The sequence below is a fragment of the Hydra vulgaris genome, chromosome 06 (genome assembly GCF_038396675.1).
Source record: "Hydra vulgaris chromosome 06, alternate assembly HydraT2T_AEP".
Classification (NCBI taxonomy): Eukaryota; Metazoa; Cnidaria; class Hydrozoa; order Anthoathecata; family Hydridae; genus Hydra; species Hydra vulgaris.
The window spans coordinates 44,057,501-44,079,062 of record NC_088925.1 but is presented as its reverse complement, the minus strand read 5'-3'; the positions used below and the strand labels follow the sequence as shown (position 1 = coordinate 44,079,062).

The following is a 21,562-nucleotide window of genomic DNA, read 5'->3' as shown; positions in this document are numbered from 1 at the left end:
TCTATGGGTTTTCTTTCAAGTAGGAGGTTAAGTATTACCATAGTTAAACAAAATTTATTTAAAGGTTTGCAGCTTAAATTTATTTGTTTACGGGCTTAACCAATGCGCTCGGCTATTTATGAGCATAGCTGCATAGCTTGGTTTGTTGCAAACCTATGTGTTTTAATTATAATCGATTTTTCTTTACTTCCAGAAAATTCATAACTTTTAACAGCTGCTATCAACTATCAATAGGCTTTTAGCAGTAGAAGCGTAAATATAAACATTTTCTTTTCTTATTCGACCGCTGATGTAAGTAGGTGGTAATAAATAATTCATAACATTGCTTCGAAACTGTTTGTGCATTTCAAATAAACTGTTTTATATGGCTAGCAAATTTCAGACAATAACTTTCGTGTTATAGTTGTTTACAAGTATAGCTTATTTTACAGGAAAGGTATTTTCATATATTTTATTTTTTATAAATTTATATAGTTATAAATTAATAATCTGATTAGAATAGCATAAAAACACTTTGTTAATTGTTTAAAAAAACCCTTTGTTTTGAGTTTGTTTGTTTTTTAGTTTTTTAGTGTGCTCTAAAATATTTTTATTTTTATTGTTAATTGCTTCGTTTTGTCGTGTATTTTATTGTGTATTTTATGATTTTCAAAAATAAACTCCAGTGAACCTATAATTGATTGCTATATATATTTTTTAATTAAATCTTTAGAAATAAGTGACAAAATAAATTAATAGAATTAATTAAATATATTTAATTGAAATAATGAAATACATATAATAAAAATTAAATTATTAACTCCTATTATATATATATATATATATATATATATATATATATATATATATATATATATATATATATATATATATATATATATATATATTGAAAAATTAGTAAAATTTAATAAGATTAGAATAAGTTAAAGGTTTAGATGTTTGAAACCAGCTTTCTAAAATTTAAATAAGTCTGAATTACTTAGTATAAAATCTACACACATGAGAATATTTTTAACTCACAAATAAATTATTTTTTTTTTTTGGCTGAGGTGTAACTTATGAATTCTCTCTAGTGACGAGTTTAACGCTGCTATTGTAACTAAATATTTTATATTACTAACTTGTTATCTATATCATTTTTCGTTTTATTTATTTTTAATTCCTAATTTTTAAATTATTTAAAAATAATAATAATAATAATAATAATTCATTCCACATTTACGGATATCCATTATTTGTAAAAACAAATTTTCTATGCGTTTATATTTATTATTTAAAACCGCATTAATAGCTTAAATTACTTTGTAGCAAAAGTTTATAGGAGGCCGTATGTTGTGGAGGACGATAAAATAAAAATACAGCTTTTGCAAACCAAACAACATAAACTTCGGTTAATTGCTCTATTATAATTTTTTCCAGTCTTCAAACTTCCACTTTAGTTATTTCCTAGCAAACTTCTGCACAAGTATAAGTTACTTTTTTTTTTTAGATCTTTTTCAAAAATAATGAGTTGAGCCGTCATAAATTTCTTTTAGAACCAAAATCTTTAGAATTAAAACTCAATTGAGTTGTATTTTTTGATAAAGTACTCACTTTATCAAAAAATACAACTCAATTTTTTCACTTACGTTTTTTTTTTGTTAAGATAGGAAAACTCACGTTTTCCTATCTTAACAAAAAAAAAATATTTAGTTGAAATATTTGGGTTGTATTATTCAAATACACTTAAATAATACTAAATAATATTAACACTGGAGAAAATAGAAATAGCCTCGCCTCGTACTAATCCAATATTTTGTAAATCTGTAAGCAAATTTGTATGGTACATATTTTGTATCCACACATAGGCAATTCTTGTTACCAACAATACCTTTTTAGATTATAATCAGGGGCGTCTACTACTGCTTACTCAAGAGGCAGCTGCTTCATAAAAATCAAAACAGGAGAGGGGGGGGGGGAGAATTGAAATTTTACTCAAAACTCGGGGGGGGGGGGAGGAGAATAAATATGCGATCGTTTTAAACGCTAAATTAATCTACATAAAAAAAAGTTCACTTGAATCAAACGCATCAATCATAAAAAAATCGAATGTAGGTCAATGTCGCAAAAAAATCATAAAAAAATCGAATGTCAATGTTCTTCCGTCGGTTTCATTAAAAAGTTGAAAATAATTGCTATAACTATACTTTAATTGTTAACAAAATAACTGCGTGCAAGTTTAGAACGTTTTTAAATGTTTTTATGGACATTTTACGAGCTAGATATTCAAATCTTTTGTTAAGCTTAGTAAAATAATTTGATAAAATTGCGAATCATTTTTATGAAATAACTTGCATTTTATATTTATTATAGTTATTTGCTTTCAGTAACGACAAGAATATTTGCAAATGTTTATTATTCAACTTGTTATATAGAAGAACAAACTTGCAAATATAAATTTTTTTTATTTTGTTCAACTATTTTAAAAAAGAATATGGCAAAAAGAAGAAACCGACGTTCTGGTTATATATCACAGGAAAAAAAAGAAAGGGATGTAACTTATAAACATTTAGAACATGTTATTATTATTTTCAAGTGCATTTTTTTGTACTAAATTAGATTTTTTATTTATTTTGTTCTGCTTTTTATTTATTTATTTAAAATACAAAACTTTGAAAACTCTGCATCGTGATCTGTCATGCATATCAACTTTCCTTGGTATAGATCAGGGTTCGGCAACCCGCGGCTCGCGAGCCGCACGTTGCTCTTTTATCTAAACTGTGCGGCTCTCCAGGCTGTCCTAATTATATGTTATTATCCAGAAATGTCATTAAAACACAATAAACTATTATCCTATTGACTCTTTTGAAGGTTTTCAAAATTATTTTAGGAAAAACGGCTCTCTTAAATAAGTTGCCGACTCCTGGTATAGGTCATAATTATCGTTTATGCTTGTTATTTAATTATTAAAATAGCGTTACAATAAATAAAAACATTTTCTCAAAATAAGGTTTTTTGATTTCTTCTAATTCTCGTAATTTTTTTAAAAAACAAAAAATTTAGTAAATTTTTTATCGGGTGAACATTCATTACGGGAGGGAAGAAATATTTTATCCCACCGGAATGTTTTTTCAAAAATATACTTTATGGGGGGAATGTTTGTCCAGGTACATACTGTCCGGGGTGATAAAATATATATAATTGACAGTATTTACTATTACTTAGTGTATTGGATGCACTTTTTCTTACAATATAACATCTTATTATACAGTATACATTTACTATTGGACCTAAAAAAATTAATGAACTATAAACTTTGGGTTATAAGCTTTGAAAATAATGCCGAGAGAAAAAACGCTATACAAGTACCAATGTCAGGAGATTATGTGTAATGCTTAGATCGTTCTGATAAATGGAAAGGTCGCTGCAAAAAGAAACACGCATACAAATTTGGGAGGTTAGTAATAACTAATATTTTTAATATATTCCATACAATATGTTAATGTAAAGATGTATTTATTTCAATAATTTCTTCAACACTATAAATATATCGTTAGTACTGGGTTAAATGCTAAATAAAGTTCCCCAAGTTAGCAAAATTAAAATAAGAAATTTGTATTTCTTTTTTTAATACAGAAACTTGGAAGTTAAATTTAAAGTAATTGGATCTAGACAAAATGACGGAGAATGGATTAAATATAAAGATGCGGTCAAAAATTCTTTGCTTGATGACGTTGTTGTTAGTAAACCAGTGTCAGAAAACTTAACTGATGTAATTGTAGAATCCATCATACCCGACCAAAATTTCCTTCTTGCAGTTTCAGAATTATCATCTCCTAATTCTATCAAACAAGTGCATGAGTCTGTAATAACAACTGAAGATAATGTTTGGGAAACATTTAAAACCAAAATAAGCGTTATAATTCCAATGCCTGCATCTCGGATAGAATCTGAAAATGAAATAGTCAATTCACGTGAAATCAAAATTAGCGTTGAAATAACATCTGTCGAATCTCGGGGTGATATTGAAATTGCGATTTTTTAAGTTCTCGTATAACTGAATCTGTTATAAACTAATTGTTATTAACAAATCATTTGCCCAAAAAACATTTGTATTTCCACGAAAAGGATGACCGAGCTTGTTTGCTATCCTTGTTTTAATAAAAATTACCTGACGGTGAGAAAAAAATCAGAAAATGGCTTAGTTATAGTTTTTCGAAAGATAGTTTGTATTGTGTGGATTGTCTTCTACTTGGTGGACCATCAGCATCATTCAATTGGGTCAACAAGTGAATAAAAAATTGGAACAATGCATCAAGAGATATCGTAAATCACGAGTACAGTCAAGAACATCACGAAGCTGAGCTAGCAAGAATTAGATGGTGTAGAATTGACTAGATGAGATGTTTTCAAATTTACTCATTACATCATCAGAAAAGAATAGGCAAGTCATATATGTTTCTATCAAATGTTTGAAGTTTTTGTCTACTGAAATGATGGCCATTCGTGGTCACAATTCCAAGGAGGGTAAATTTTTGCATCTTTTTTGAGAATTTTCTGAATTTGATGCTTCATCATCCAATTATTTAGAAATGTTGAATACTATTCGTTCGAATGATTTTCGTAAGAAACCAGAAATATATCTATTAAGTCCATTTAATGTGCGGTGGTTGTTAACTTCAATAAAAAATTTAGCTGTTGAAAAAATTGTGACAGACGTGAGGAACCAAAAGGTGTTTTCCATTATTAGTGATGGAACCCAAGATAAATCTTAAATGGAAGCCCAATGCCTCATCTTAAGTTATTTAGAAAATATACCAGCTGGTCCACGTCCAGTTGAGAGAGTGATTGAAATGTTTACAACAGGTGAAACATCTGGAAAAATTCTAAATGAGAGAATTTTTTCAATTTTATCAAGTATCAAAGTCGAAAAAAAATTGAATTATTGGCCAAAATTACGATGGCGCAAGTAATTGCAGAGACAAATTAAATTGTCTAAAAACATTAATCTTTGAAATCCAAAAGCCATGTATGTTTGGTGCAGTGGACATCGATTAAATCTAGTTATTGAATCCGATTTAAAATGTTGTTCCGAAATAACCAATGTTTTAGGAATTGTTCAAGAACTGTGTAATTTTTTTCTCAGGACACAAGCGATATTCTGTTTTTTTGCCGAAATGCAGCAGAATGCCCCATAAACGAAACGTTAAAAAGAGTTTTTGATACAACCCGAAAATGGAGATGACAGCAGAAGACGGCATTAAAACCGTGCTTGATCGTTATGACTGCATTGTTGATGCTTTGGATTTTTTGTCAACAAGTAGTCATGACTCAGAGACAACAAGTTCAGCAAATGGGCTGTTATGTACATTGGACGATATAAGCTGTATAAAGTGTATGTATTTTTTGAAATCAATATTTGATGTAACTGGGCCAGTATCTCGTACTTTGCAGGCCAAGACAGCAGATCTCTCAATTACAGCTTCACCTATTAATATTTGTATAAAAAAACTGACAAATATGGGAAATAATGTTGATGATCTCTATCGTGACATTAAAAAATCCGCAATAGAATTTTGTATCTTCCGCAATATTGACATTAACTTCAAACCAAAAAGAAACAGAAAGACAAAACTCATGCCTAAGGAGACGGCTGTTAATGAACGTATCAATGATCCTGAACAAGCATTTAAAGTGGAGGCTGTAATTCGTGGATTGGATGTCATTTTGCAAGAGATGGAAGAAAGATTTAGTGATAGCGATACTTCTGTTTTAGAAGAAACGCATTATTTCACAACTAAAAGTTTGTTATCATTTGAAATAATTAATCCGTCTCAAAAACAAAACATTTGTAACTTTTATGATTTAAATGCAAAAGACATTGCAAATGAAAGAAATGATTTTTTTTTGTCAGTTTTTCAGTCAATGGTTGACTTTGCTAGTATAGAGGATATATATTCCGAAAAAAAGGAAAAATCACAGCAACAGCGACCTGAAACACTATGTACAAACGAATCCGGAGGACTAAGTAATAACGAGGGTTGTGAAAATGATGACCAATGTGATGCTTCTGATGACAATCAAACTTCTAACAAGTGGATTGACTATAGTTTCGTTAAGCCATTGCGAGCTCTAGAAGTACTGTTGTTGCTTCCTAATTTACTTTGTTTTGTATAAATACTGACAACTATAGCGGTAACAAGTTGCAGTGCTGAGCGTGCAATGAGTCGGATAAAATTATAAAAAATTGATTACGAAGCACAATGATCGATGATTGGTTTTCATCTCTAACAGTTTTAGCGAGCGAGAGAGACATACTAGAGTCTTTGCAATCAAAAGATATTATTGATCTATTTGCTATGTGTTCGTCCAAACTGCAAAGGTTGTTAATAACCAAAGGGAAGATAATTAAATTTAAGCTTATCAGCAGTACACAGTATCGGTAACTAAAACTTTGCAAAGAAAAAAAAAAAGTGCAACCTAAAGCTTATTAAAATCTTAAATAAAATTGTTTTAAATAAAAAAAATTTTTATGCTAAACTAAAGTAGCGTACGCTACTTTAGTTACACCCACATTAAAATTCGTATATTTTTAAAATGACTTTTACGTAGAGACACCATTTTAAAACAACTCCTTAAGTTCAGATAAAACTTAACTGGGTAAACTGTTGTATAAGACTGGGTATAAGTGATATTTAAGAATATCGGTCGCGGTAACAGTTTATCTTTATGGAGGGGCACTTCTAGACCCCACCCTCCTATTCCCCTACAATATTCAATATATCCAGCATATCCGGATATTACAATATATATACGGCTTATCTGTATCCGGCCAGATATGAAAATAATAATAATATCCTATACACCTCAAGTATATATGCGCCTTTAACAAAACGCTTCGCCGTACCAAAAAATACTTAATCCAAAACTGCGAAGGGGGGGGGGGGGGAGAGTTGCTTCATGAGGCTTGGGGAGAGGTGGAGGGGGGTGTAGACGCCCTTGATTATAATATAGCATAATTAAATTGCAGTACTTTTAATAAAAAAATAAAATGTATAAGGGGTCATCCATAAAGGACGTCACGTTAAGTATAACTTATAGCAAAAAGTAGGATAATGTTGGCCCTCTTGCGCATAGATTTTTAGAGTAATATAGGTTAGCATAATATCTGGTATTTAAATTCTGAATGATGTCCTTTATGGACAACCCCTAATACTTGATATTTGCGAATTATTGTCAGTTTACTTGTATATTTTGATCTGATGATACACATTTGTGACTTTTTTTTTTACTATTTGTAAGTTAAACAAAGACTATGAAATCAGTGCTCATAAAGTTTTTAACATTTGGTTTTTGATACCTGAATGTAAAATGGGACGTAAATGTTTAACGAATGAAGAAATAGCTGTAATCAAAGCATACCAAGATACAGGCTTATCTTATCGCGAAATTGCAAAGAAAATTAAAAGATATCCAAATGTAGTTAATAATTACTTCAAGATGGGCGTTAAATATGGAGATTATAAGGAAGTGGTTGCAAACATAAAATGGATTATCATACTAAACGAGCTATTGTACGTCGTGCAACTGCTCAGTACATGACTGCATCTCGAATTCGTGCTGATTTATAGTTACCTGTAACTGTTCAAAGTGTGCGACAAATTTTACATGAAGGTCCAAACGTAGTTTGGAAAAAGCGTACTCCAAAACCAAAACTTATTATTGGTCATAAAGAAGCCAGATTTCAATTTGCAAAAGAACATATGTCTTGGCAAGATAAGTGGCATTAAGTTTTCTTTAGCGATGAAACAAAGTTCTTCCTAGATGGTCCTGATGGTTATCAATACTACTGACACAAAACAAAATATTTTCAGTACTTACTTGCATACAGCCAAGGAGATATAATAGACTGAAGGGAGAACGAAGTTAAGATACGTCATTTTTCAAGGAACAGTCTTAGTAGTAACATAATTTTCTATTAAACACCGCGTAATTATCATAATTTAAAGTTAACCAATCACATCGCACTTTTAACAAAAATTATCTAATGACATCGTTTCAAAACGTCTTAAGCAACTAAAGCATTTCAAATAAAAGATGTAAGTTTAAATAATTCGTATAGTTAAGGGATCGTCCATAAATTACGCAACGCAAAATATTAAAAAAAAGCAGATTTTAAGCTCATTTTCGCGGCGATTTTTATTAAACTTAATGGGCTATTTTAATTTTTTTTTAAACTAAGGTTCTGCCAGGGAAAACTTTTGATTTTTTTGTTTTGTTTATTGCGAAAGTTTGCGTTACGTTATTTATGGACGATCCCTTATCATTATTTTTTATGTTGTGCTTTTTGAACCACTAATAATAAATTTCTAGATTAGAATTGAATTAATATATGTCTAGATAAGAATTGGTAGATCATGATTTTTGTTGTGATTACTACTTGATTGTTGAAACAGTTGTTAAAAACTTATCCAGTCAACTTTTAAGAGAGTAATTTGTTTTGATTACAGATTACAAATATTACAAACTATATTTCAAAATTTTTATTTTTTAACGCGAAGGCGCCATTTTGATATGCCGCAAGAATAATTATACAACAAAAACTGTCCTACGATTTTAAACGATTTTCGGCTTCGTTCTCCCTCCATTCTATTATACTTCCTTGATACAACGTACATGAGACAAATCCTTTTTTTTTCACAGTTTCAATACTTTTTACTTATTTTTCCGATTGCAACTAATTAAACATACTAATTTCTAAATTTTCTACTTGTAGTAGAAGATAATAAGAAAAAAAATTAGATTTAAAAATTGTTTCACTGCCTTTCTTGTTAAATTATAATGAAAAATAAAGGTGAGGCTATTTCTACTTTCTCCACTGTATATATATATATATATATATATATATATATATATATATATATATATATATATATATATATATATATATATATATATATTATATATATATTTAAAAATGTATATATATATATATATATATATATATATATATATATATATATATATATATATATATATATATATATATATATATTTAAAAATGTATATATATGTATACATATACATCTAAAGGTTTTTTAAATAATTGTCAATTGATAAGATTGGAATAGGGCATTCCAAATCGTCTGAGATGGTCACATCATTTGAAATACCGAGGCCTTCCATTTCAATTTCTTCCTTATCGAGCCATTCAATAATGACCGCATTCTCATCTGCCGCAATATCTGCCATTGAACCTCTTTTGCACTTGGCGGCAAAGCAAATAGGTTTAACATGCAAAGAAATAATAACTATTTGGTTAATAAAATTAGAAGAAGTAAAGTTAACATGCTTTTTAAGCATGGCTTGAAAGACAAAGTGCAAGTTGCAGTGCTTACAGATTGATGAGACAAATTTATTTGCACAGAGGGACAAAACAGATATAAGGATAAAGTTTGAATGATTTCGATGATTGAGGAATGATGCTCTGAATATTGGAGACGGTAAAGAAAAATACAGAAGGGAAACAATTCTTAATGGCAACGTCTTAAACAGCTATAGCTTTCAACCCATCCTCTGACTGGCATATTAGAACGGAGGCAAAAATTGACCAAGTTTAACATGGAAATAATGCTCCTTGTCAAAGAGCAATATTTGGGATATTCACATTTCCCAATTTACTGAATGGTGCGCACATGAGAGTTAAACCAGTCCTGATTCTTTGAGGATTAAGCTCCGTCTTGTTGTCTGAATCAATATGCTCAACCACCATTAGAAATTGCTTAATTATCAAACCTGAGAAGACAGCAAAATTCTGTTTCTTCAACAGTTGATCCACTGTCCTGCCTTAAAATAATTTGTAATGAAGATAATTAATTCCTTAAGCCTTGCTGTATACATAATTTTAATTTTGATAATTTTGATAGTATAGATAAGTTCCACCTCTAAACTTTGCTTTTCTTTGATCTCATTCCATAATTTATAGACCTCTTTTTGACGACCAGCTTTTTTCTTAGCTGAATGAGCGTTGTTATAAGATTTTATATGCGATTTTAAAAGACTGTATTGATTACTATACAAGTAATTTTATTTGGACAGTCATTTGTAATATTCGCTTGAGACAATTATTTATGTTTGCAACACAAGCAATTCCTTTTGGAAAAATATTTATAATACTCTCTTTTGACAATCATTGATGATAGCAAAACTATTTCCTTAGGGACTTATTCCGCACGAAGAATTTGCACATGAGTTAAATTAAAAGCCGTAGCGCTCAACTTATGACTGTTGAGATACTACGAGAAACTACGAACAGTTTAACAGTATATAAATAATTGTCATATATTTAGTATATATAAGCAAAGAAAAATTAAACAAATGTCTTGCTTTTAATCACGATAAATAAAAACATTACATTCTCTAACGTTAAATTCATAAAAGTACATGTTTACATAATTTTCCATGATATTACAATTAAATAAAAAATTAGAAAATGTTATAACGTGACGTCCTTTTTTGATAAGCCCCCTCCCCTTTATCATTTTTTTGTCCTTTTTTTCTTGATCCCTTCCCCATTCCTATGCATAACGTCCTTTATGAATGGCCTCAAAAGCTTAAACGTATATTTTAAAAACATATATATATATATATATATATATATATATATATATATATATATATATGTTTTTTATACAGTATCACAAAAAACGAGTGCAACCAAATAATGCTAATTTAGTTTCTTTATATAAAAGTGCTGCGTTTTTTAAATTTAGAGAAGTAACTATGTAACTGTTTAGAGACAAAGTTCTTCAAGTTTTATTCATCACAAAGTTCATTATTTGTACACGAAAATTAATAAATTAATTAAAAGTATTAAAAAAAGTTCCTTCTGGACAAAACAAGTGCAACTCGACAAAATGTTGACCAAGCTGTATTTCGCTATCAATATTTCGTGGCGAATCCTTTGTTGTCGATCACAGCCTTGCATCTTCGAGGCATAGATTCGATCAGGTGATCAATGAAACTTTGTGGAATCGCTGCCCAGGCATTTTGGATTTGTTCAAACAGTTGATCCTTATTACAGACACCTTCACGATTAATTCTGCAGTTGACGATCTGCCACAGGTTCTCGATAGGGTTGAGATCCGGAGATTGAGGCGACCAATCCATCACCGATAGGTGGTTGTCTTGAAACTACTGCTTGACTACTTTTGCAGTGTGTTTCGGATTGTTGTCTTGCTGAAAAACCCATTTTATTGGCATATTCCATTCAGCATGAGGTAACATAACATCTTTCAGGATATTTTTATACATGAAACGGCCCATTATTCCATCGTTTCAATGTATTGGACCTAGACCGTTAGCAGAAAAACACCCCCAGACCATTACATTGTCTCCACCATGCTTCACGGTCTTATGGCAGTAACGTAAATCGAGGCGTTTTCCGGCCGGTCGACGTACACGGCAAATGCCATCGTTCCCAATGATGTTGAACTTCAATTCATCACTGAACAGGACAGTTCGCCATTTCTGCACATTCCAGTCAATATGAGATGTAGCAAACAGAAGTCTTTTCTTCTGGTTTTTTAGTGAAATCAGCGGTTTCTTTGCAGGGCATCCTCTCTAGAAGTGGTGGAACGCGGCCTTCCACCTTTGTTATCTGCTGCCAACTTCCCCGTAGAACGATATTTGGAACATAGTCTTGATACGGTCCATTTTTTCACGCGATATTTGTCACAAATACTTTTTTATGACATTCCACTTACGTAATCGCCAATAATTTTCTTTCTTAGTTCCAATCCAAGACTGTCGGGAGCCATTTTTGCACTTGAAGTCATAAAAATAATAAAAATAAATAATCACGCTTCTCAAGGCTTACCGTGTTACATTTACCTTGTGATGATACAATAATGCTCTGTGAAACACAACGTCTTGGTTGGATGTGGACTGTATTGTTGTAATGAAACACTTGTTGTATTTCACTTCTTGTATTGATGTTCTTCGATAAAACACTTTGATAAAACTCACTTCGATAAACTGTCTTGATAATACTGACTGTTTGACTTCCATATACTGACTGAATTACATGTCGATTTACATGTCTCTTATATAGTAAAATGAGCTTGTGTGAACCTGTTCTGGAAGATTCTAGATGCTTCTTTTCGATGCTTCTGGATGCGTCTGGATGCTTCTGAATGTTTCTGGATACTTCTGGATGCTACTGGATGCTTCCAGATGCTTCTTCTGAAAACTTCTGGAAGCTTCTGCATGCTTCTGGAAACTTTTGGAGATTTCTGGATACTTCTTTTAATTATTAAAAAACTTCCGTGACGTTGACACGGACCAGACTTAAGAAAATGAAACAAATCAAAAAAGTTGCACTTGTTTTGTCCGCTGCAAAATGGCACTTGTCAACGAAGTTCTGCCTGTGTGCTGTCACCTGTCAGCTGATTGCTCATGTCATGACATGCTATGACTCCAGACTCCTGAACTGTTTGCTGTGGTAGTATAGTCCATTTCGTTTTTAAGACATGTAAAATTAGGAACACTTTTTAGCATTGTTCGATGTTGGTTGCAAATGTTTTGTCCAATACTGTATATATATATATATATATATATATATATATATATATATATATATATATATATATATATATATATATACATATATATATACATATATATATATATATACATACATATATATATACATATATATATATATATATATATATGCATATATATATATATATATGCATATATATATATATATATATGCATATATATATATATATATATATATATATATATATATGCATATATATATATATATATATGCATATATATATATATATGCATATATATATATATATATATATATATATATATATATATATATATATATATATATATATATATATATATATATATATATATGTAGATAAAATCAGTGTTGTTGCTCTACAATAAAGCACCTTGGCTCATCATTGGATATATAATTTTAAATTGAGTTCTGGATAATTAATTCCAAGGCTTTGCATGTACAAAGCTTAACTGGACGGTAGTTAGCTGGATTTAATCGATCTCCCGTTGTGTGTTAAGGCGCGACGTTAACAATTTTCCAGGCATTGGGGACGGAACCTTCTTGAAGTGAGCCATGAAATATTTTTGATAAGTAACATTTAAATATAAGAGAATGTGTGTAAATGAATGATAATTTATTATTTCTATTTATTTCTTTTTTTTTTCAATTTTTTTTTGAAAGTGCATTAAAACTACTTTTATTTAATTTCCATTTCTAATCACACAGGAGTGATCACAGAAGTGAATATTTTGAAAGTTAGTTTAAATTTTATTTTATTTTATTAAATAAATTATACAAGGTAAAAACTATTTGATAAGGCACCATACAAAGTTTAAGACTTTCAAGTCTTTACAAACTCGACTAATATAAAGCTTCAGCTCTAGATGGTGAATAGTATTTGATTGCTTGTTTGAATTGCTTTGAGCTGAGCTTTATGGTTTTAAATTATGATTGATACTATTATGTATTGATTGGTTTGGAGTGTGTAATAAGGTCTGTTTGCTATTCAACAAGTAGGTGTTTTGAACGTCCATTAATTTTAGGTGTCTTAGATACATCGATGCAGCGAACCCTTTCAGTGCGGATGACAAATGGGTTATCAGGAATGCCGTGTATTTCAAGATTATTGTTTGCCGCTTTCCTTTCACAATTAGGCTTGTTAAGTTTATTTTGTTCCGCAGTTGTTCGATCAGGTCTGATAAAAACATTCTTGTGCTTAGTTGGATGCTGCTAATACTATTAGAAAAACAGCAAAACCATATAAAGTATAGAAAAAACTAAACGCGCTCATAAATAACAAGATTGAATTTTGCTAACCAATCAAAAACATTAATATATATATATATATATATATATATATATATATATATATATATATATATATATATATATATATATATATATATATGATTTTTAAATTATAATACTATTTAACGTTAATTTTTAAACATAATACTATTTACTTTTTCAGTTGTTATGGATTTGTCGGTAATCTGGTCTATAGTAAAATAAAACGGCGTTTATAGTTTTGTTTTCAATTACTTTAGAATTTTTTTCTCCAGGTGTTACAAGTTTTAATTTCATACAATTGATTATTACTTCTTTACCAATTGCAGTTTGCTCCAGATTGTCAACCTTCTCCATTAGCTCTTGGTATATCTTGATCAAGCAATTAGTTCTTTTACTATATATATATATATATATATATATATATATATATATATATATATATATATATATATATATATATATATATATATATAAATATATATATATATTTATATTTTTATATATATATATATATATATATATATATATATATAGAGAGAGAGAGAGAGAGAGAGAGAGAGAGAGAGAGAGAGAGAGAGAGAGAGAGAGAGAGAGAGAGAGAGAGAGAGAGAGAGAGAGAGAGATATTATAACGAAAGTTTAGTTTTGAACAGAAAATTTATTGCCCATTATTGCGATATCCAACGTTGAAAACTTATTAAAAAAGTTTAAGTAAAAGTTGTTACGCAGCCGTGGTTAGAGTTCTGGCTCAGAACCAAAAGGTCCGAGGTTCGACGCCAATCTAGTCCAATAAGCGAACATGGTATGGAATAGGGCGTGAACTCTAGAGTCAAATTCTCTTCTGCGGTGCTCTGTGATAAGACTCTAAGGACATCTGAGAGCACTATAATAAGCACACGAAAAAAAGGCCATATATATGATTATGTATTTTAATTTTAATTAATCATGCAGTAATCTAATTATGTCACGAATATGATTAATCATGCAGTGATTTAATGTAGCCGTCGTGTAGTGGTTAGAGTTCTAACTTCAGAACTGGAGGTCCGTGGTTCAAAGCCAGCTCTGGCCGTATATGCATATTTGGTAAGGAAGGAGGCGTAAATTAAAAAAGTGCTCCCAGAGGTCCTTATGATCACAGGACACCGCGAAAGAGCATTCAATTAGGAAGTTCACGCCTCTTTCCTTACCAATAACATTTACTGGCTGGCATGAAATCTAAAACCTTAAATTAAAAAACAATAAAAACAAATCTTTTACTAACTATTACACTATTACTAACATCCTGGTTATTATTAACATCCTGATTTAATGGCTTTTGACTGGCATCCTGCCATTCCGGGGTGCTCTGTGATAAGACTGTAAGGTTTTCTTGGAGCACCTAAATAACAAAAATCAAAAAAATATATAACGAATGTAATTAACTATTCATTAATTTAATTAATCATTTTGATTGACTATGCAGTGATTTAATTATGTCACGATTTTAATTGATTTTAATTAATACGGTTTTGATTTAATTGATGGATTTATTTGTGTCACAAATAAATCCACAGTGATTTAGTTGTGTCACAAATTTGTTATGTAATTTTCTTATTGACTTTTTAATTACAATTTTTGATGGTAATTATTTTTTATTTTTAAGTTAAGAAAAAATAATAATAGTAGTAAATATTATTGGGTTTACCGAGCTATTATATAATTGTTGCAATCAAGTACATATTTGTGGAATTCAGTTACATAATTGTATGAACAATTATATAAGTGCGAGTAGAAACCAATCCATGCAACAAGAATCAGATACAAATGAAAGGAGTAGCCGCAGCATAAATAATTTGCATCATGAACATCTCGTTGCTAATTTTTATCATTATACACCAAATTGACATAAGCGATGATTGAGCATCGACATAGGCAAGCTTATTGAAACAATGTCACAACCAAACTTCACATGTAGACAAACGAGGCATCCAGTGTCAAATGAAGACCGTGAAAGATTTATAGCAAAAGCCCTTGAAAAACACTATTAGTATTAGCAATTACCATTATATATGAGAAACCAAACCAAAAAGTAATTTCAATTAATAAGAGGTAACTTAAAACAAGTCTGATATCACCGTCCTGAAAAGGGGTTGATAAGCGTTCAGAATTGACACTGGTAAAAGAAAATTAAAGTTAAAAAAGTTTGATTACTTATGTTGATCAAAATTACACCTTAAGCTTGAAAAAATTTGTTAAATTAGTTGCATTAACTCATCAAATTGAAGTTTAAAATAGTATTATAATGCGAGCTTTTAATCAATTTCATTACATCTTAATAAGTAGTTCCAGAGCATAGGAACTACCTAATGACCATTTGATTACGCAGGATACCTAATGACCATTTGATTACGCAGCGGCTTTCTAAGCGCATGAAGTTTCAAGTGATAATAGGAAACTTATCTTTTTATGAAGATGTTAAATTTCAGTTGTGACAAGGTTAAGTTGGAGAAGAAGAACTAGGGGTGAACCTGCATTTTTAACTTTACCAGCTGCAAGAAACCATTAGGTTACAGTCATTGAAGCAATGAGCAAATATGAAGAGGTGTTTCACAAAATCAATAATATAGCTTTTAATGGTGAAGATTTTAAAATAGCGCTAAAAAAATTCAAAGAACTTTGTGAATAGCAAAATATTCATGATCCCATTTTTATTTTGGATAATACGTTACATAACACGCGATTTACAAAGCGATAAAAAAAATCAGCGCCAATCAAATTCAATATCTACCTCCATATTCTCCCTTTCTCACTCCAATTGAATACATATTTTCTGTTTGGAAAGACAATGTTATTTTTAGTGGTGTTACTAACAAAATTCAGTTAAGAAAACTAATTACTGATAAGTTTCAAGAGATAACAGTCCAAGATTACGGAGCATTTTATCAAAAAATATTTTCGTAGATTCAAAGAGCAAAACAAAGAAAAATTATTAAATAAAAATGAGCTTGAGTTTAAATGTTTAGTTAATTGCAACAGTTATGTAATTTTAAAAATTATGTTATTGATTGCAACAATTATTACAATGATTGCTACACTTATTAAATTGATTGCAACAATTATGTAACTAATTTCAACAACAATGTTATTGGTTGCAACAATTATGTAACTGATTGCAACATTTGTGTAATAGAACGGTAAATTTTGAAAACTAAATGGAAACTTTGGAAAGATTTTTTAAAGGATGTTTTTAAAATGATTTGGCCGAATACCGAATCTTCGGGTTGGCGCTCGGCCGAAGCACCGAATAATCGGCAACACTTAGTTATTTTGATGGTTCCAACCTGCTTCATTGAAGGGCATATGTTAACTACGCTGTAGCCGTTTTTGTTTCATTTACGACTAGGTCTTGTCACAGCGCACGTTATTTGTTTACTGTTTTATCAAAATATTTTAACTGTCGTTATCGGATAAATCATACTTATCAAACCATTCAAAATAGTTACAAAAATAACCAGCTAAAATATATCTTTTATCTTTGAAGGAAATTTCAGAAGTTGCTTTAAATAGATATAGCACAAAAAACTCCACACTTATTAAATCACAACAACATTTTCACAACAACAAGCATTAAAAAGTTAAGAACTTAAAGCATTAAACTTAAAGATTTAACTTTAATGGAAGTGTCAGTTATACGGTTCCCTTTTTTTATTAATGCACGTTCCAAAACTAATTCCCACGGATAAGTTATTGATGCACGTTCTAAAACTATTTCCCATGGATTAGTTATTGATGCACGTTCCAAAACTAATTCCCACGGATAAGTTAAAAAAAAAATTAGCAAAATAACAACAAAAAATGCTCTAAGAAAGATTAAGTCTGTGAAAGGTTAATCCTTCTTAGTGGAAGGCTGTTTGACACCTATGAACTATCAACGATGACTAGTAGCACCGGTGACGTTTCAGCTTCACTTCGTTAGAAAAAGGAATGTAAATGAAAGTGGTCAAACTAATCTCTACAAAAAAATATGCACACATATGAAGATGTGGGAAAAAAATGTCCAAATGCAAATGATATTAGTTTTTACATGAAACTTTTTGCTTAAATTGAACAACAAACCCTTACAAATTGTGGTCAGCAAACGCAAAACATTATCTTAACTTGCTAAAAAAATTTATTATTTGCCGGTGGCAGGGTACGCAGTGAATTACTATTTTTAGAAATATGTATAACTTATAAGAATTTTGAAATCCTTTGCTACCATCAAACGGGAAAAATGTTTTATCATAACTTAACATCTATATATTTTAAGTATCAAGTATGCCAATTATTTGTTAAAATAAAAAATAAATAAAATTAACTATGTGAAATCCGTTTGTATTGGGTATTCGGTATTTGACCGAATAGTTTGCAGTATTCGGTCAAATACCAAATAGTAAAAAAACTAGCCAAATAGGCCGAATACCGAATTGTCACCGACTATTTGTGACATCTCTTTTTATAGAATGTTTTTGATGCTGTGAAAGTTTAGTTAGAATTAAGTAAATAGTTCATATAGTGAAAGATTATCTTTTATTATATGAACTAGTTTATTTAATTCTAACTGATTAATCCTCAGTAATCTTATCAATTCATATAATGAAAGGTTATCCTCAGTATTTTTATCAATTCATATAATGAAAGACTATCCTCACTACTCTTATACATTTTATAATGTATGATTATCTTCAGTATTCACATCCAACTACGGAAGAAGTATGCTACTATAGACATCGGGTGACAAAAAATTTTTTAAACAAGAAGAAAAACTTTTACCAGTTCTATGACTTCTAGAAAGTCTATTAAAATTTTTTAGACTCCTGAGTGCTCCAGAAGCATTTTTTATTTCTTTACTATAAAGCAAGTTTTAAAAATAATTCTTAAAAACTCAAGATGCCTCTAAAATATTTTTTGAACATTTTAATTACAGCGAGGAATTTGTGATTTCATAATTTGCGATCACATTGCTGTCTTTGGTTTATTTTTTATGCTTGTTTAGATAACAATTTTTTTAATTTACATACCCGTACAAAATGTTGAAAGCGAAGCGAGGAAAAAGAAAAAATCTGGCTATAACTCTCATAGGCTTTAATCATACCAGCTTGAGCTTTTAAAGTAATTTTGAAGGAAAATTCTAAAACCCCTGCTAATAAGTACTTACTGGCAAGGGTTTTAGACTTTTAGCAAAATAAGTTGCTATAAGACATTAAGCAGAAATGGATAACAAGATTTCATCAAAAAATTTCAGCCAATAGTGCTGTAGAAAAGTTCAAGCAATTCCCTGAGCGAGACCTTGTTGTAGGCAGTGATCTCTGCAAACTCTACTAAAAAGCTAAAGAGTTTGTTACTAATTCATTAGAAGATGAAATTTCCTTCAGGTATGTAGCAATAATAAAAACATTTTTTTTTAATGAATATGATTTTATAAATGAAAAGAAGAATATTCTAGGATAAGAATATTTTAAATAAACTTTATTTCTGATAAATTAAAAAATGTATTAGCCTGATGCCTGTCAAAATCTTTCTAGCAAGTTCTGTTAAGATAATGTTTTGCGTTTGCTGACCACAAGGTTTATAGACTATGTTATATATATTTTTAATGCTTGAAATAAAAACTACAATTGTTAAATATTTGAAAAATATGGTCTCTAGGGTAGCATTTTTTGTAGATATTTACTATAGGCCTGCCTTTCTAAAATTTAGCGAAGCGGAGTATGTCGTACTCAATAAATTAAAATGCATTTACAATTGCCAAAACTGTTTAAATAGATTGAAATCATAAAGTTGGAAACTCACTTCATAAAAGCATGAGTAACCACAGATGGTATATTTCTTCTAAGGTTGTTAGGTGATCACGATCTGAAGTTAAATGCAAAGTTTCAATCATTAAATAACTCCTAAAATTTATCATATTAAATTAGAGGACCTAAGAAGGAGTGCTTGCTTTTTTTTATACTCATAGGTCACACCAATTTTGTTCCAGAATGGTATTCTTCAAGTGATTTGCCGTTAAATTTATACAACCCTTTTATTCAGATAGTTTGCAAGCTTAGTGTGACCAATGACTGCGCAATAATAATTATTAGTTTAATTGAAATAGTTGTTCACAGTTATTACAATGGAGATCACACGGAACAATCTTTTGGTAGTCAGAGAACGTAGAACATCTTTAAGACTTCGAATGAACATTCTGTGCCCACTGGTAAATGATATCTCTTATCTGAACTGGTAAAGCTGAAACCTAGAGTTGGATAGATAATCTAAGATAAGGGCCACCTGTAAGATACAATTAACTGTATTTTATTTTTTGTTTTTTAAGATTAAACAAGTATTTAATCCTTAAAAATTATTAAAATATGTTAACCCGTAAAAAAAACATGAAATTTAGCCAATTTTTAGTATACGAATAATCACATGCCTCTCTTCCAATGTACAAAAACAATTGAAACTTGGTATTTAATTAAATGAGTTAGAACAGGATAAGCCTTTTCGGAAAAGTCTTTTAAATTTACAAAATGAAAAGACTTTTCCGAAAAGAAATGTACAAAAACAATTGAAACTTGGTATTTAATTAAATGAGTTAGAACAGGATAAGCCTTTTCGGAAAAGTCTTTTAAATTTACAAAATGAAAAGACTTTTCCGAAAAGAAATGTACAAAAACAATTGAAACTTGGTATTTAATTAAATGAGTTAGAACAGGATAAGCCTTTTCGGAAAAGTCTTTTCAATTTTTACCCCTGTTTTGCGTCACCCTATCAGACATAAAATAACTGATCAACGAGAACGTTTTTTCACTTTATAATCAAAAGTCATTTAAAACGACTCTTACTTGCGATGATAAAATAATAAATGAACCATTTCCAAAATAAACGTGCAAACTTGGGATATTGCGTAGAATAACCGTATGGAAAAATTGAAATATTTTTTTTCAAACCTTAACTCATGTTTGAAAATAGTTGACAACTTAGAAAATTTCAAAAATATTTTTTCATTTTTTCTATAAAATATTCTATGTATTGCATTTATTTATACTTTTTTAATTGATTACAATTTTAATGTAAATTTTTAAGTTATTTGTTTTATTATCGGACGTTAGTGGAAAACACTTTTCGAACTTATCCTGCATAAATATTAGTGAAAAAATAAAATTGTTTTTTCTATTGTAAGTTGCACAAATTATTTTAAAGATTGGGAATATTGTTAAAGAAGTTTTAAAATCATTTTTCTATTAAGATAAATTTTACAAGTTCCCATTAAGTTAACCACCCATTTAAAAACACTTATTTTTTATTAGGTAATTAATTTATTTAATGGTTCTTACAAATACGTATAAAGGTCATTTTTTGAACTTCATAGTGTTGGAACTTTTGCAACTATCGAAACCTTATCGATTTTTTAAACATTATATGTGGTAATGTTGTTTAAAAATAAACCATTATGCAAATAAAAATTATTTATAAAATTAAGAAGCGTTCTACATTTGTAGAAATTTTTGCGAAAAGTTACTTTACCCTGTTATCTTTGTAAAACTCACAAATTTTTAAAATTTTCACATAATGAAAAACAACTAAGTATAAAATTTTGTCTGTTGAATCAATCAAGATGAAACTAAAAGATCTTTACCATACTAAACATTCAAACTCTGAAAGTCAAAAATTGCCTTTACAATAAGCAAAACTTACGTTGAGTAAGCTC

The 21,562-nt window shown here is 29.7% G+C and overlaps 1 protein-coding gene across 2 annotated transcripts in view; it reads left to right on the top strand.

Annotated features, from left to right (window-relative positions):
* The first annotated feature begins 298 nt into the window (after positions 1–298).
* LOC100210127 (uncharacterized) overlaps positions 299–21,562 on the top strand; it is a 28,666-nt gene continuing 7,402 nt past the window's right edge. The window contains exons 1-2 of one of the 2 annotated variants that reach the window (XM_065800229.1): positions 299–436; positions 12,920–13,128. The gene's annotated coding sequence lies outside the window, so the exon portion shown is untranslated. The remainder of the gene's footprint in view (positions 437–12,919; positions 13,129–21,562) is intronic. The other variant, XM_065800228.1, reaches the window with a different exon arrangement.